The sequence below is a fragment of the Chinchilla lanigera genome, unplaced genomic scaffold, assembly GCF_000276665.1.
Source record: "Chinchilla lanigera isolate Chin_1 unplaced genomic scaffold, ChiLan1.0 scaffold00003, whole genome shotgun sequence".
NCBI classification, from domain to species: domain Eukaryota; kingdom Metazoa; phylum Chordata; class Mammalia; order Rodentia; family Chinchillidae; genus Chinchilla; species Chinchilla lanigera.
Window position 1 is genome coordinate 2513521 of NW_004955404.1, and position 15055 is coordinate 2528575.

A 15055-nucleotide genomic window follows, 5' to 3' on the forward strand; every position below is an offset into this window, starting at 1 on the left:
GAGGGTCCCCCACCAGCCACTGGCCGCCTATGGGGCAGAGGCTCCGGGTAGCTGCATGTGGGGAAGCCCTGGGTTCCGGGGTGCTGCTTGGGGGAGACAGCAGGACCGTTCTCCGCTGTCACCTTCGGACACCGCACCCCGCCTCTAGTTTCTTCCTTTCCAACGCAGACTCACACTGGCAACTCTCCAGGGTGCTTCCGGCCTGTAACCTTGGCCGGGCACTAAGTTCTGGACCCCTCTTTTTCTGCAGCTTCCAGCTTCGTGGGCAGAGAGCTACTGGATCCTCCCGCTCGCCGGCACACAGACAGCTGCTGTGCGCTCTCCTGCCTCGGGTCCTATGAGCTACCTATGAAAGCCCTTGTGTAACCGTGCATAGATTTCCTGTTGGTTCTGTTCCTCTCCAGAACCCTAACCAATGCACCCGAGCAGCAGAACAGCAGACAGAGCAGTGGCTGCTCGGAGCGGCTGCCGGGCTGATGGCATGGGGCCCAGCCTCCCTCTGTGGCTGGGGGAACAGAAGTGTGTGAACTGGCAAGCATGGTCATGTGCGCCGTGGTCCTAAGGGCTGGTGTCTCTGCAGCCTGCAGTCCAGCAGGCCCCCAAGTTCCTGGCCAGCACCTGACGCGGGAGTGAGCTCTGTTCTGGTCACTGTGCAGCTGTTACGTTCGTGCGATGTGGAGGCATCCCGGCTGCTGAGCAGCAAGGAAACGAGACACAGCCCTCTCCTCAAGGATGTGACATCACAGAAGGGAGCAGAAGGGACAAGGATGCTCTGCCCAGGGCGTCGTCGCTGCTGTTGTGTTGGGGAGGAGGCGGGCACTGAGGAATCCTAAGCTAGGAGTGCATGGTTAGGGCGCGGCAGAGCCAGAATGTGGAGCTGCGCTCCGCTCATCCTCGGGCTGCGCCAGGGCTGGGCTGCAGCCTCTGCAGCAGTCCCATGCGGCCGTGACACAGAATGAACTGCGCATCTGTCAAACCTTCTGCAGTGAGGCGTGTCCACGGGCAGCGGGATCCAGGCTAAGAGGCACCTGGAGGAAGTCACTGCTCGGGGGCACCAAGCACCAGGTTGGGTTAGCTCGAGACGTGTGAGTTTCTGACCCGGACAGTGCCTGACCCCTGACCTGCAAACCTTAAACTGTAAGCCCAGCAACCTCGCTGGGTGGGGTCAGGACCCCGGATAATTCCAGAGAGGTGGCAAGACCGGGGATGGCTCCAGTAGACCTGGGAGAGGACGGCCTCCGGCAGCACCGGGACAATGACACCACTTGCTTTCTGGGGAGGGGAGCTGTCATGGGCTCGGGGTGGGGGCCGCAGGCTCGGGAGGCAGAGCTAGCAAAAGAGACGGCCATCGCCAGCTGACAGGAGGACGTCCCTGAAGAAAACATACCCCCATGGACATACACATAGGCGTACGTGATAACGCACAGATACAGGACCAAGCTCAGCCAGGGGCTGGACATTCTGGGCGGAGGGGAAACTTGAAGCCCAGCGAAGAGTGGCTGACATTCTCGTGGTCCTATCTTTAAATTCATGTTGTGCTGAGCTAAGGAAATGTTATAGGCACCCAGAGAAGAAAGAGAACATGAAAAAGAATAATGTTACCTAACTCACTGTGAGATAAAAGGGAAAGGGATAGTGGGAAACTAGGACGAGTTCCTCTGCAGCTGCCCTGGGCTCTGGCCAGGGTGTTTTTGTGACTTCATTATGTAACCTGAAGTTTGGGAAGCGCTCAGCAAGCAGGGACTCAAGCTGAAGTCGTAGCAATTTTATAGGCTCACAAAGATGTGTGCAGCGGTGCTGCCATCAATGATATAATTTTTATTAATATCCATTTGCAGTAAATGATGATTGAATTCATCATGGGAAATGGTACATGTGCATAACACGTTGTAATTTTATGTCTCCTTCCCCTTCCTCCCTCCTTGGTCTCCTTCCCATTTGCAAAGATCCATCTTCCTGTTTCCTAGTCTCTATCTTTTACTTTGGCCTCTAATTTATTTATACTTTGGATTTCTCATATAAAAGAAACCATGTGAAATTCAAGCTTGTGTGTCTGATTCACTTTACTTGGTGTTATAGTCTCGAGCTGCATGCATTTCCCTAAAAATGATTCAAGTTTATCTTCTTTATGAACGCATAGTACTCACTGTGTGTGAACACCACTTTCTCTATCTGCTCATCTGCTGGTGGACATAGAAGCTACTTCCAACAGTCCGCTGTTAAGGGCTGCGCTGCTATAATCACAGGTGTGTACGGATCGCTGTAATGCGGTGTCTTTCACTCTTTCGGGAAGATACCTAGAAGGGGAATAGCTGGATAAAATGGAATTTCTCATTTTAATTTCTCAATGTAATTAAATTTCTCATTTTAATTTTAAAATGGAATTTCTCAGTTTAATTCTACATGAGGCATCTCTGTGCTGCGTTTTGAAGCTTGGTCATTATCTGGGCCTCCGCGAGCAGCCGCACTGCTGAGCGCAGGGAGTGAGTTCCCGGGATGGGGTCTGTGGGGAGCACCCCAGCAACAGCACGGACCCGGAGCGGTCCTGAGCCACCGGAAGCCAATGGGGAAAGGGGCCTCTCAAAGTGAGCGTCTGTCACAGGGTGGACTCCTTTAGCAGGACAGGGATGCTTTCTGCTTGATACTTTGTCTTTTCACATTACAGAATACCATTTCCGTGGCATCGTCCTCCATCCCTGCACAGCTGGTGGAGGAAGTACATCATCCTTCAGAGCTCAGTACTGCTCAAAGTTTAGCTAAGTCTGTGGAACACTTTTATTTAGTTTCGCTAGCTGTCTTTGTGACAGTGTAACCATCAATGCCATCTAAGGAATAGATTCAAGATAGTTGTTTAGCAAAACCAAGGGATAAATCCTTAAACAGTTTTCTACATTTATTTCAAATATTTCGAAGCTTCCATCCCCTCCACCCTTTTAGGAAAATGGATGGAGCCTATGTTCTGCAGCGACGTCAAGGGCTGCTGGGAGGACAGAGGCTCACGCAGGCAGAAGCTGCACCAGCCGCGCTGTGCTCAGAGCCGGGCACCAGGAGGAGTCGCCCTGCGGGGTGAGAGAAAGCACCTCGGAGAACGGGCTCCCCAGGGACGGTCCCAGGTGCGTGCGGAGGGCACTGCCCAGAGGGACACAGGCAAAGTGGGAGTTGGAAGCACCCGCGCAGCATCCTGACCACAGGGTCACGGGGAAGTTAAAGACCAACCAGGGCAGATTGATTTCGGAAATGCAGATTTCATTTAGTATTTGAAAATGAATTAATTTCGTTATATGCTGCAAACGTAGTATTAAGAATTAAATTAAACCTTACAAAGAGAAAATGAACCAATAGTTTACCATACTTTTAAATTAAGCTGGGAAAGCAGATGACCTCAGGTGGCAAAAAAAAATGTTTGATAAATTCTTTTCTTTTCTTTTTTTTTGTGAAACAGGATCTCACTATGTAGATCCGGCTGGCCTCGAGCTCTAGGCTAGCCTCCAATCTCAGCCTCCCCACTGCTAGTATTACAGGCATGTTCCACCATGGCAGGCAAAATTGATAAACTTTTGAACCCATTTAGTTTAAGGTCATTAACATATTGGAACATGAACTTTATTTTTGTGTGTGTGTGTGTGTGTGTGTGTGTGTGTGTGTGTGTGTGTATTTGTTTTGGAGGTGTTGGGGTTGGAACCTGGGGAGTGCCAAGCTACTTCCCAAGTTTTTTTAATTTTTATTTTGAGACGGAGTCTTGCTAAGGTGCCCAGGTTAGGCTGGCACTTATGATCCTCCTGCCTCAGCTTCCTGAGTACAATAGTTGGGGTCACAGACATAGGCTACCATGCCCAGCTCCAAGAACTTTTTTTAAACTGAAAAAATTAAAACTACTAAATCTTAGAACAAAGATTTTACCAAGTGGCAGAATTTGAAACATTTCCTTCCAGAAATGGTGATGACCAAGCGGCTCCCACACCACGTGCGGCCGGCGCACACCACGCGGGGTGGGAACCCGAGGGAGAGGTCCGGGGACGTGCTCCTCCTCGTCACCCACTAGGAAATCCCTCCACACAGCTCTCAGTCGTTAGGGTTAAAAGCAGGGCTTCATTCTGAGCACTAACGTGCTCTCATAAAGTGAAAAATTAAATAGAGGCTTTAACAAGATCACTGGGCGTAAGATAGATTAAAAATCAATTTTTATTTCTAAGTGGAAATCTACTCTGTGCAGCTTTAAATTATTAGAACTAACATGAGGACTTTTTCTGTAAAACTAAAATGCACTATTAAAATAAAAATTAAATTTAAAAAGGTTTAACAAAATCACTGGATATGAGAAATTAAAAATCAACTTTATTTCTATACTGAAGCAACAAAGAGAAAATGTAATTTCTCATACAGACACTATATACAAAAGTAACAAAATATTTCAGGTGCTAGGGATAAATCTAGCAAAATGTATTTAAGACCTCTGTGGAAAACTGTAAAGAGTTTATACAAAGTAAATTAACATCACCTAAAAGTGTGGGGTCCCATTTTTGTGGGCACAGGACTAAGTGTCTTAATGACGTACAATCTTTCTAACAGTATTAAACCAGGAAAGCAGGCTGTGACTTGTGAAGAGGCAGCCGAGGGGCACGGTTTGCAGACTCTGACTAACATTGTGGCTATTTTTCTCATTTCTGAAGCAGCTTTTGCTGACTCTTCTGAACCCGCAGCCCTGAGGGTGCGGGCTTCCCAACCCCTGGACGGGACCTCCACCCCGTTCTGTCCTAGCTGTGTCTGCGGCCAAAACGTTACTCAGAGTCCAAGTCATAGAGGAAAAGGACTCTCACAGAAAAGAAACGGGTGATAGCACAAAACTGTCTCTTCCGTGAGTGAGGAGACACTAGGAATATGAATGAAACAAATTACCATAGATACGGAGATCTCTTTTAAACAATGGAATAGAAGATTGTGGGGAATTATTTGAACTTTCCCTGTTTCCTATTGCCCTATCTTCTATTTGTTCTTTATTTACACTGGTGCATGTTCATATTCTGAGATTGTGGTACACAGTGTATAACTATAGCTGTTCTTTTTGAGTCTCCTGTTATGAAATATAAAAAGAAGATTGCTTGTTATTTTCTTTATTAATATCTACCTGTATTACATTAACCTAAAAAAGAAATTAGAAGGAAAAAATTAATTTCAGCCACTCTCATATGCAAACATATAGTAGAGGTGAAATGAGGCAAAAGCAGAGAATGGAAAGAGAGGGACAAACACTGAAGAACTTGGGAGAGAAAGATCTTGAAACCCACCGGAAAAGTGCGGAACCCAAAAGGAAAGGCTGTTAGATTTGAACTTGTATAACGTTCAGAATTTCTGCTCATTCAAAAGGCGAGCTAAAGAAAATGAAGATAGGCAACATATTGGGAAAATAGTTTTAGTAAGCAACAGTATATGCACTGACTGTGCAGCTCAATGGGGGAAATTTTAAAAGCCCATCCCGCTAGTGGGATTATTAATTTGTACACCCTCTTAAGAAAGAAAATGTTTCCTATGCATTAAAAATGGAGGCAGGGGGAGTCAGCAGGCAATTCCATTCTTCCCGTCTAGAAAAGAGCTCATGAGAGTACATACACACACACACATACTTCCTAAAAGAAACTTTAAATATTAAAAAACATATAACTGTTTAAACATGCTTTTAAAAAAGTACTAATACTGAAATTAAAATATAAACAACTATAATTGACTTATATTTCCATTAACAGATGTGAAAAATTTTACACATAGATTACAGTTGAAAGAAATGGACTATAGCTGCGTGAATGAAATAGATGTTTCTTCAGATCCCTGGATGTGGGTGGAAAGTTGTGTTTGGCAGAGACTGGGGGGGAATTTGAGGAAGTGCTCTTGGGAAGAAGGGTTCTTGGGGTTTCTTTTTGGAGGGACAAAAGTGTTCCAGATTTAGATATAAGTGATGACTTCCAACTTTGGGAATACACTAAGAATACTGAATTAGGTGAGTTATACCTCAATCTGAGAAAATGTTGAAAGCTGGGTGTGGTGGCACATGCTTGTAATCGCAGCACTTGGGAGGCTGAGACAGGAGGATTGCTGAAAGTTTGAGGTCAGCCTCGGCTACATAGTGAGTTCAAAGCCAGCCTGAACTACATAGTGAGACTCTGTCTCAAAAAAAAAACCAAAAACCAAAAACCAAAAACAAACAAAGAATGTTGAGTAAAGAAGGCAAGTTGTAAAAGAATACAAGTAGTATGATAAAGTGTGTATTATGCTTGAATAGAAGTACAATGCAGGAATGCTTACACACATATTTGGTAAAATCACAAATAATAAGCAGAATCTAGGGTGATGACAAGCCCATGCTGTGGATTTAAAACATTGATGTGCTATTTATTAATCTTGTAAACTGAAAATATTTTGGCCAGGATAATCTTGCTTTCTATGTTCAAAGGCCATCCCTGCCTAGGAATGAACTTTCTGAATTCATACCCATATCTCTGCACAGGTGAATGAGTCTGGGTGGCAAGCGCTGAGACAGAGAGGACACCGTGTTCCCAGCGTCCTCAGCCTTTGCAAAGGGGAGCCCACAGTGCAGGAAACACCGTTTCCATGCATGTGAGCACTTTCCCTGCCAGATAAAAGCCTGTTTTACTTATGAGAGGGAGGGCCACTGGAACCCACCGCCCCCAGCTCCGGATGAAGCCCACACACGCAGACCTCTCCAGCCTGCAGGGCTACGCTGTCCTTCTAGTGCTGGACAATTCAGCATTAGCAGATGGGGCTCTAGATTACTGTAACGGCCCATTAACATAGACCCGGGTTCTGCAGTTTAACCCTCTTCCTTGCAAAACCACATTTCCCCCCTCTAAACAGCTTCAGTTTGCTGGGAGTTGCAGTGCACACCTGAAATTCCAGCTACTTGGGAGGCTGAAGCAGGAGGATCCTAACTTTAAGGCCAGCCTGAGGCACTTAGTGTGATGCTGTCTCATAATAATAATAAGGATAATAATTAGTAAAAGCAGCTTTGGGGACACAGCTCAGTGGCACAGAGCCCTGAGTTTGGTCCCATGTGGTTGGGTCTGGTGGTGTCAGGTTTTCTGATTGGCTTTCCCCACTGCTCCCCTCTAGCAACGGCTACAAAGTAAATCAGTCCTTTCTGGAACTGAATCTAGCAATGCTCAGTTAAGTGCCCTGGCCCTGTGGTGTGCGTTGGCTTGCAGAACGCAGCGCGGCCTGGGGAGACAGTGCTGGCCCCACGGCGGCTCTGCCCTCCCACGCCACTCGGCACCAGGAGACCGCGGGGAGGGTCGCACCGGTCAGAGCCGTGCACATTTGCTGACCCGGGTGACGTCAAGGCGGCGGGTCTCAAGGGCTTGCATGGACTCGTGTATGTGAGGTTTTCAATGAGGACAAAAACCGGGACAGTGTACAAACATGCAATCCCAAATCACAATAACAGAGCGCACTGGGCATCCACTGAGTGCCCTGTTCTTTAGGAAAGCATCTTGGGCTGAGCGAATGGAAAACTTTGCTTTTCCACACGAGAGGGTCATCACCTACGCTTCTGTATTCCAACAGCAGCGCAAGGGCTGCCGCGCCAAAAACCCTCTCACCTTCCATCCAGGGTCGAGGCACCTGGGCACTGGGCACTAGGACAGATGGATGCGGTCCTGCCACCCCCGGGTCCTGCAGGTCGGCTTCGCCCACAGCCTTGGGTGGGAACCGGCGTCCGGACACGCTGTGCTAGCCAGCCTCCTGGCTGGCGCCGTCTGACCTGTGAACTGCTCCACCACACTGTGATTTTGATCAGCATTTACTTTATTACAAGAAGCAGTAAGCAAGCTGTCCTACAGTGAAGGCTTTTTTTTTTCTTTGCATTTATTTTCCCTGCTGGGAATTTTATATTCAGGTCACCTATTTTTTGTTATGTGTTTTTGGTCTCTTTATTATCTTATAGAAGCCCTTAGGATACTACATAAACATGAAAGGAGTACTTCACCCATGATTGGTTGCAATTTCTTTGCCCTTTGCAGTTTATACGAGGTGTGACTAAAAATATATGGTGACTTTAAAGTTTTGAAAAATGTATCACAGTGAAAGACACACTGCCATGAATCCCCCCAAAGTCCTCTTCCTTGCTCTGAGCACGCCCATCCCATCGTCCTGGCAACCTCCTGCAGCAGCTCTGGAGTCCTCTCCTAAGCATCTCTAGTTGAGCTGTCCTGGCTGCCTCGATGTCCTGAATCGATTCAGACTGCTTGATTTTTGTGGTCATTTTGGTTTGGGGGAAGAGCCAGAAGTCACACGGTACCAGATCTAGTGAATAACATGGATGAGGACACCCTGTGATGTGCTTGACCGAAACTGCTGTAAAGATTTGTTCAACAGTGATGACTATAAAATACAGTGAATGTTTAAATTTTGAAAATTTATTACAGTAAAAGATGCCACTCACCCCCCTCAAACTAACTGCCTCGCTCCAGGTACCCATTCGTTTTTAGCAATGTGTCTTTCACTGTAATACATTTTTAAAAGCAATTTAAACACTCACCATGTCTTTCAATCACGCCCTTGCACTTTACCTTTGTTTTTACTGCCTTCCCTTTGTGAATTCTGTTTTAGAAAGTCAAATTCACCCATCTTTCTTTCTCCCCGCCCCACTAAGTGTTATGGTTGCATGTTTTAGCATGTAATTCCTTGGTTCACCAGGCAGCTTCGTGAAAGACACAGGTAAAACTCTAGCACATCTTCAGATATGTTTTCTGGTCACACCAGCTCCATTGTGCGTCTTAGCCCTCCACACAGTGAAACGCCAACTAATTCCAACCTACCTTGCCCTGTACAGTTGGATTTCTTTCTATACTTAGAACTGGCCTCCTGATTTCGCTGTGTGTAAATAGCTCTTCACCTCCCAGGGACATTGCTGGGCTCTGGGATTTCATTCCCTTTTTCTTACAAGCAAATACATTGGGCAGCCTATACTGGTATCCGGAGCTGGTGGAGGATGGCAGCTGCTTTGCTCACATGCAAGGACAGAAGCAGCACCACCTGCCATGGGCTCCCCAACACGGCGTGTCCTGCAGAGGCCCACGGGCCCCATCTGCAGGGGAGTCTCGGGTGACATGCAAGACTTGGGAGTCCACTTCATTGGTAGAAAGAAGCAGCATGGCTGCTCACTGTCTTCAGCGAAAGACCTCGTCCTTACAGTGTGGTTTCCTGTCATCGGGCACAATGCTGGAAACGGGTTGACTGGGGAGGGCTGGCCCCGGCATCTGACTCACGCTGGAGAGAAGAGGAAGCCACAGAGGCCCAGGGTGGACAGCGGCTCCCGCCTCAGTGGGACCTCCGTGGGACCTTCGTCCACGAGACCAAGCCGGCTCCTGGCCCAGGGCTCCTGCGTGGAGCTTGCTGATGAGCTGACAGAAGTAAGCAGCCACTGGGTCGCTAGGGCCGTCAGCAGACGGCCGGAGTAGGAAGGCGCCTTCCCAGCACTGCGCATGCGCTGAGCGGCCAGATCCACGCCCTGCAGCCCGAGGCAGCAAACCTGGGCACGTGAGAAAGGGCTTTCTCCTCCTGGCACGGCACCACGAGGAAGGAGTAAACTTGTTTACCAGCCTAGCAGATCGCTGAACTATACCTGAGAAACATTTGGAAATGAGCGGCTGGGGGTCGATCACCGCCCAGCTGTGACTGGAAACAGCCGGGGCTGAAGACCTTCGGCTTCAAGGTTAACGTTTAACATCAGTCTGTGACAGTGACGACACAACAAGACACATTTTAAAGTGCCTCAGTTTACCTTCTGCTCCGTCTCGGCCTTTTTCTGTCCTCTAAGGGCAAACATCAATTTCATGTACAAATAGCAACCTCTTAAACCAAGGTGGGGCTCAATTCTCGTTTTCTTACCATGTCTTCACCTCACCTTTTCCTGGAATCTTCCCAAATCTGTAATCTGATGTGATATTTGAGACCTGGCGGAACTTCACAGGTTCAAAGATGAACATGACTCTCTTGACCACGGGCCATCAGTAAAAAAGAAGGGCGCAAACAGCAGCACAAAGAATTGAAATTGAACAGTAAGACAGCTGGGAAAAAAGCCAGATGATGGTTATATTACGTGCGGCAATATTTTGTTTTCAAATTCTGTGTGACAGCGTTGTAACCAGAGGTCAAAGTGAAAGAGGTCAAACATGCAGGGACATTTAATAGTGCCCTATTTAGGTAGAAAGCTAAAGGGCAAAGTCTGACATTCTGGATCATTCCTAAAATATGAGGCTTAACAAATACTGAACATACGTTTGGTAATGTTTGCTGGTTTTTATATTTTGCATTGAGAAAGACATAGATGCTGACGTGTAGGAAAATTTTTTCTGACATTCACGTTGCGAGGTTTGAAACTGCACTGTACTTTCAGCGTGAAGAAGTTTTAAAATTAGGTACAACTTTCCTCAAATAAAAACAGAAAAATATCCAGCATCAGAACATCAGTACGGCTCATTTTCTGTGTTTTAAACAGCAGCAGGAAGTACGACTTTTTGATATTTATTTTTACTACCTTTTTTTTTTTTTTTTTTGGTTTTTCTCCGGTACCGGGAACCGAACTCACGACCTTGCGCTTGCCAGGCAGGCGCTTTTGCCGCTGAGCTAAATCCCCAGCCCCTATTTTTACTACCTTAAAAGGGGTTCTTACAGTGCAAAATATAATTTTAAGATATTTTCAATATGCAATTCTTAGTTTTCCTCTTTCAGCGGGAAGATGCTAGGCGGGCAGAGGCAGCTTTAATAAAGAGCCCGCAAGCATTAGCAAGTAGGCTGGTGTTTACCTCAGACCTAATTCTTAGAATGCGTCTATCTGAACCGAAATCTCCGTTCAGCAAAGCGGGTGGGGCGGGGAACAGCACTGCTCGGCATCTGCTTGAAGTTGACAAATTGCTGCTTTGTTTACTTCCCAGAGAATCTCACTACTGCGTATTCCCCTAAGTTACTTTAGTTAATGCCATTTCATTATAAATGCCAGAAACCGGGCGCAAAGGACCATACTTATATGGACTGTTCTTCATAACACCGGACAGACATATGGACTCTTTGGACAGACGATGGACATCACCCTCACAGGAACTATAGGACTTCAGCTCAGTTCCCAGGTGTGTTATGGTCATATATGGGTAGTGTCTGCATGACAGCAGGATGGATGGCATATTTATTTATCTCACATATTGGTAAGAATCAAATATGAAAGTGTGAACCACCTTTACAGGTCATGACTATTGATGCTTTATATACTAGCTTTATTTTCCTATCCTAAAGGTGCCCAAAGCCATGACTGGTAGCAGATCAATCAAGCCCTTGGTTCCCTTCCCACTATCTGAATAACAGCTCTGAGCAAACGCATTTGCGAGTATTGCCTTCTGTCACACGGCCCCACTGAGACCAGGGCAACTGAGAAAGATATATCCTTTTATAATTAACAAAGTAGTCATGAGTTCAAATTACTTTACTCAATAAAAAAATCACACTGGATACATTAACTGCCATGTGGAATAAGTAGGGTTTTTTTTAGAATGTTATTTATAGCTTTTAAGAGTATTCTTTTCCTTCCCATCCATATTTTTTTCAAATTTTTCTTTTCAATATCTTTTCAGATGACTCTGGCTTTTTCTAGAAAGGTTCCAAGACTCAGGGCCAACACAGGGGAAAAATACAGTAATGAGAGGGAAATCTTGATTGGAGCTCATGTTTGACCGAGTAAAGATACCAAAATAATCCTGGGCTGAGATTTTTTTTTTTCTATTCCGTTGGCTAGTTTTCTAAAGCTTAGTTTAGTGGACATGTTTCCCATTTAGCAGTTCTTAGTGTAAATATGCAAATTGGGATATAAAACGTGGTAGAAAATGTGGATAATCATGCGATCATAATGTTTCTACACTTAGGAATATAACCAGTCCTCATCTGCCACTGGATACTGCATTTAGTTGCAGTTTCTTTGTTTTATTTCTAACCATTTCTACCAACTTCCTCCAAGATCCATCAAACCCAGCGTGTGCCATGTTGCGGGCAGCTCTCGGCCAGTCCCCTGCAGCCGTGACAGCTCAGCAGTCCTGTCACCAGCGGGTGGCAGCACGCACCAGAGCGGTGGCGTTTCCTCTGTTATCTTTGGGTTGAATTTCAAAACAACTCTAGAATTCAGACTGAGAAGATAGGGCTGGGAGCTGCTGTACCCCACTGCAGCTGCCTTCTGACAGCCAGTTCCACTAACAGGAGGGCTCCAGGCAGGGCACGGTGGATCCCACCCTACTAACTTGAGCACGTTTTCAAAACCAGGGCAGGGACTTGCTCCTAGAATCAACAGCGGGGTCATGCACGCAGGCTGACCTTCCTCCTCCTGTGACCTGTGTACTTGGCCCAAGGTCACTCCCAGCTGCACTGACTGCACCCCTACCCCTAGGAAATATAGCTGTGTCATTTTAGAGATATCTTCAATATCATCCGCTCAGGACGTGCAGACTAAAAGCAGACAATTTTGTTCTGCTCTGGCAGAGAAACAAAACAAGAATGCTGTAGCCCTGCAGGCTAGGATTACAATAGCAAACAATACACAGAATGTCAATCAAGTCATGCAAAACATGGTGTGGACAGTACAGGGGCCAGGTACCCCGGGCAAAGTGGTGGTCTAAGCAGGAGTCCTGCATCACTTTCTTATACTTACCGCTGTTGTGAGCCATTGATGTCATTTTATTTTATTTTATTTTTGGCAGTGCTGGGGATCAAATCCAAGACCTCATACAGGACAGGTATGTGCTCCACCACTGAACGACACACCCAGCCCTAATGTGTACTGTTTTATTTAACCAGGGAAAGTCTTATCAGCAAAAAACTTTAAAAAAAAGTCTAGAAATACATTTTCTAAATTTAAACAACAAAATACAGTGTGTTAATAAGAATTTTAACTGCAGTCACCTTTTAATTGAATGCTTGTATTTCTTCAACATAATTATATTTAAATGAAAATCCCTGGAGTGTCTTTGTACCTGCTACATATTTTTGCAAATAGCACTAATTCAATTCATGTATTTTCCAGAAGAATTCTTACTATGTAATGGTAGTCCGCTTTGCTATATTTGTACGCTATATAAAATCTCCCCCCAAATGAGCATTCTGAAAAGAAACTATTTAATCAATATGTTTAATGAGCAGGATAAATACTAAAGTGGAAAGCCTTTACACTTTCCAAAGGACTGATACAATCCATTGACAAATCCTGATTCCTCAAATGTTTGCAAGGCCATTCATACATAGTAAACATCCAAACAGCAGTTACATTCTTGCATATAAATCCCTCTGTTGCAAATACACAGACTTAGCACGTTACAAAATTCTTGCACAACCTCAGTTGAAACATATTAGCAAAGAGATGTGTCCAGAAAAACTAGCTGTTGAAGAGCAGTCGGTCTCCTAGTGAGACACAGAAGCACAAAAGCCATGTATCAGAAAGAAACGGAAACATATTAAATGAGCTACTGAACCACATTATTTAGCTTAGGGAAAGAGAAGAAAATGTTGCTCTTCTTTTTAAAAATTAACTATGTCCTCTGATATAAACTTGGGAAGTTAAAATCTGTAGACCCTAAAATACATTTCCAGCGAGAACCATTCCGTGTTGCTGTTCCACTGAACAATCTGCTTAGTCACTTTTGAGACCGAATTCACCTCGACACAAGATGCTGTCAAACACCAACAGGGCGAAGAATTAAACAGAAACACTGTCGCACACCGAAATGCTACCACTTTTCTCTTCCTATGTACTGCCTCTTACACAAAACAAAGACAGTGAGCAGTGCTGGTTATTATTAGTAGCAATATTTGTACTGTGGATTTGTAGCAATTTTATTGTTGTATAAAATTGATTCCTTTATAAAAAATAAAGTATTCCAGAAAAGACGTTTCCTTTTAATAAGACTATCATTATTTCGTCTGAGTCTGTGCTAAATACAATCTTCCCCCAATCTTCTTGCTAAGAGATAGGGTCCTTTCACCACCCTTGAAAGGAAAGCCAGTTTCCACGGAAAAATCCTGAACTTGGGTGAGAAATAACCCTAACAAAACAACGCGTTCAGGTTGTGCCGGCAGCAGGCCAGGTGTGTAGCACCAGGCCTGGTGCCCAGCCCACCGGCAGACCTGCTTCCCTGACTTTTTGCTGAAAAATATGGGAGGACGGTTGGAAATTCAGAAGGTGCGGAACAAGCTTTCAATAAATAGATCGCTTATTCGGCAATCGAAAGGGGAGAAGAAAAAAGGCCCTTGGCCCAGGAAGACGGGGTACTGGTACTGAAGAGCTTGTTACTGTGCCTCCCGCAGGCCGACGTCCGGCCAGAGCCGAACCTGTGCCTCTCGGGCTTACGCCTAGCGGCTTGGTATACAGCGGAACCCTTCCGATGCGGGACAGCCACGGTGCAGGTGGCCTCCCACCTCCTTCCCTCTGCAGCCCAGCTGGGCAGCAGTGCCCTGGCGCTCCTGACCCTTCCCCAAAACCTTGGTCTCTAACACCAGCTGGCCCCCGGAGAGCAAGGACGCAGGCGCAGCCTCACCGACGCCTGGTGCAGCGAGCTGCGCTGCCGCAGAGACCGAAATCTAAATTTGCATTGAGACAAATCAAAAAGAAAATGAAGGGATTGTGAAAGATGCTGCCTGGGAATAAATCGTCACGTGACGCCGGCGGGAGGTGGGCCCGCGATCGCCGCCTGCTATTTAGGGCTGGGGCACACACAGGCAGGCCGCCCGCGTCGCCCAGAGTGGGTGTCCGTGATCACAAAGCCAGGAACGCTGGGCCCGAGATAAGAGCCCCTTCCTGCTTCGTCTGGAGGAGACAACTGACAGGCAGCATGTGTCAACACAAAAACCACCACAAAAACCCCCAGGAGAAGAACGTCCGTGAAGGCGGCGCCCGACCCCCACGGAAGCACGCACTCACACGCGCACGGGCGCGCGCCGGCAGCGGCCCCGGCGCCCGATTTTGGCAGGTGCGGCGCGGGGACCGAGGTCCTCTGCTCACGCCTCCCGCCGCCTC